The following is a 3512-nucleotide window of genomic DNA, read 5'->3' as shown; positions in this document are numbered from 1 at the left end:
ACTAGTTCAAAAAGAACAGAATTGGGCAAAAAAAGCAGTACCAGAGACTTCAATTCTTCCAGCCCACAAACATGTGAGTAGGCGATGTCATTCAGTTACTGGGCTTATTCTGGCGAAAGTAAGTAATCAAAAACGTTCTAAACAAAGCCATATGCAATGCCACATCGAAGTAAAGACGCTAGTATCACTTCCAATAAGATTCAGTAAAACTATGCACTATAGAGTCATCTACTCATTGTCACGAATGACCCTAAGTTGGTCTTTGGGTGTGTCCACTTCAAAAAAGCATGGTATAAGCTAGGAATCTGTCTTGTACTTCCCCAGAGCACTTTTCTTTACCTTTTTGAAAAAGTGGGTGCACTCAAGAAGCCCTTAAGGTTGTGTTCAGATGCATCTATTTTATCTACTTAAATGTGATAGATCAACACAACTTGTTAGTAAAAATTCTCTCTCTCTCTCTCTCTGCACAAGTCAGCATCTAAATAAGAAGCACCCTTAAATCTATCTCGTTCTGCACAAGTAGGGATCCAAATAGCAGCCACCTTGTCATTGGCTGTTTTTCCATCCAAAATAAAATGAACATATAAAGCAAGAAAGAGAAGAAAAAAAAAAAAACTTAGAAGGACATGCTTGGCTGGTATGCAGTTAGAAAGGCACGTGGCCATCATGTGCCACTGCCAATAGCAAAAGGTAGAGGGTGGAAAAAAAAAAATGAGTTTCAAAGAAGAGTTGCCCCCACGCAGGATCGAACTACGGACCTTCAGTTTACAAGACTGACGCTCTACCACTGAGCTATAGGGGCTGGTTCGTTTTATTATTCCCGCTTAATTTATTATTTCTTGATGAAGTTCGCGATTAATGGGCTGGCGCAAGTATGATTAGGAGTCAAGTGGGTTCTAGTCGAGGCCAAGCTATACACGTTCTTAGGATCTAAATAAGACCTTGTTGCACCTAGATTAGGTGCATTTTCATTCACATTAAATTTGAGGGGTCTAGGTTGGGACCAACGAGGCTGTTCTTAAGATCAAAACCAAACCCATGCTTGAATTAGATCAGAACAAGATAGGTCTTGGTTATTTTGAATGGGTATATGATTCAGTTTTAAGTCAAATAAGGCAACCTTTCTCGTATTTTTAGTAAAAAAATAATAGGACAAAACGGACGCCTTTCTCTGCTTTAGTTAATCAATTTGAAACTTCATTACTGGGCAATGGATCTTAACAAATAGAAACACTTGATATAGAAAATTCATAATTAATCAGCACGATTTAAACTCTAGTCCAATTGGTCTCATGCTCCAAATACGGATCTAGTTCAGACGATCCAAGTTGGATTCTCGTAAATGGTTGGGAGACCAAAAGTGTCTTTATAAAGTTATCATGGTTTTAGGTTACCATCAAGTGTAAGTCCAGATATTAACGGATCAACAATTTTTTTGGTCTCAGTCAAACTTTGAGCCATTATTTAGTGCACACTGATGCGGGTCAGGTTATTACCGTATAACTGTCCAAGTCCATCAAGCATTATCTATGTTTCTCAAGTACATCAGGCTGGGTTTGGACCTGGTTGAGTCAGTTGCCTCTAGGGCTGTAAACCAGCCCAACGAGCTGAGCTTAGGCTTTTCGGGCTCAGTTCATTAAGGGTACATGCTTGCTCGTGCTTGGCTCATGAGCTCGTCACGAGCCAAGCTTTATGAGTGTCATTGTAGAGAATCCCCGTCTTCTTTTCCACACCCTTATTTCTTCTGTCTATATACATTTCTCTTGCCATTTTTTTTATTTTTGGTCTCATAACATAAATATAAATAAAAGTGCAAGGGTTGCTAGGTCGTCGCCCAGAAGCGACGCGTCACACCGGCGCCCGGGTGTGGTGTCAAATAGGCAAGGGTTCCCTCACTTTGTTGGACGGGTGGGGGTAAAGAAGTTAGTCCAAGACCATAAAATTAGGTTAGCCACTTGGAACATAGGCTCTTTAACTGGTAAGTTGGTAGAGTTAGTAGATGTTATGTGTAGGAGAAAGATTGATATTTTATGTCTTCAAGAGACCAAATGGGTAGGTGAGAAAACTAAAGTGATAGAACCTTGGGGATATAAGATTTGGTATACAGGAATAAATAGGAATAGGAATGGAGTAGGGATTGTTATGAGTCGTCAGTTTATAGATAATGTAGTTGAGGTCTGTAGGAAGGGTGATAGAATTTTACTTATTAAATTAGTATTAGGTACGGATATTATTAATATTATTAGTGTTTATGCACCTCAAGTAGGTTTAGATGATTCCATTAAGCATCAATTTTGGGAAGATTTAGATGAAGTAGTACAAGAGACATCTTATGGAGAAAAGCTTTTCATCGGCGGTGACCTTAATGGACATGTAGGCATTAGTAGGGATGGATTTGAGAATATCCATGGAGGCTATGGTATAGGAGAAAGAAATGAAAGTGGAGAAAGGATTTTAGATTTTTGTTTGTCCTATGATATGATCTTAGCAAACACCTGGTTTAGGAAGAGGGAGTCTCACCTAGTAACATTTAAAAGTGGGGTTAATACGAGTCAGATAGATTTTTTTCCTACTTAGAAAGAGAGATAGGGGTTGTTGCATCGATTGTAAGGTTATACCAGGAGAAAGTGTAGCTACACAACATAGAGTCTTAATTTTAGATCTTAGAATTAGACAATGCCGCAAAAGGGATAGACATAGGATAGATCCTAGAATTAAGTGGTGGGCACTGAAAGGAGCTAAACAAGGAATGTTTGTAGAGCAGGTAGTTAAGGAAGTTGATTGGTGTCTCGAGGAGGATTCAGAATCAATGTGGAATAAGATAGTGGGTGGTATGAGAAAGGTAGCTAAGGAGGTATTGGGTGAGTCTAAAGGCGGTGCACCACTAGGTAAGGATACATCATGGTGGAATGAGGATGTCAAATTAGCTATTAAGGTTAAAAGAGAGTGTTATAGAAATCTAAGTAAGAGTCGTGATAATGAGAATTTGGAGAAGTATATGATAGCAAAGAAGGAAGCTAAAAAAGTTGTTCGAAACGCGAGGGCTAAGGTATATAAGGAGGTTTATGACAAGTTGGATACCAAAGAAGGCGAGAAGGATATTTATAGGCTTGCAAAGATGAGAGATAGGAAATCGAAGGATTTGGGTATGGTTAGATGTATCAAAGATGAAACGCAAAGGGTTTTAGTCAAAGATGAGGAGATTAAGGAGAGATGGAAAGATTATTTTGATAAGCTATTTAATGATAGTCATGCTCAAGATCTTGGAGACTTCTCCATTCCTTTTCATGAGATAAATCGTGACTTCATGCGCAAGATTCAAAAGAAAGAAATTGCAGAGGCTTTGAAGAAAATGAAATCAAGAAGGGCAGTTGGCCCAGATGGTATACCTATCGAGGCTTGGAAATGCTTGGGAGAGAAAGGTTTAGAATGGTTGACAAATCTTTTTAACTTGATTTGGCGAACAAATAAGATGCCTAATGAGTGGAGGAAGAGTACTTTGGTGCCTTTAT

The 3512-nt window shown here is 38.8% G+C and overlaps 1 non-coding gene across 1 annotated transcript; it reads right to left on the bottom strand.

The window, feature by feature from the left end:
* Positions 1 to 730: 730 nt before the first annotated feature.
* TRNAT-UGU (transfer RNA threonine (anticodon UGU)) lies at positions 731 to 802 on the bottom strand. Its single transcript has one exon. It is a non-coding gene; the product is annotated as a tRNA-Thr (tRNA).
* Between the last annotated feature and the right edge of the window lie 2710 nt (positions 803 to 3512).

Source organism: Nuphar pumila, chromosome 8, assembly GCF_984573655.1.
Source record: "Nuphar pumila chromosome 8, dmNupPumi1.hap1.1, whole genome shotgun sequence".
NCBI lineage: Eukaryota > Viridiplantae > Streptophyta > Magnoliopsida > Nymphaeales > Nymphaeaceae > Nuphar > Nuphar pumila.
This window is presented reverse-complemented; position numbering and strand designations above follow the sequence as displayed.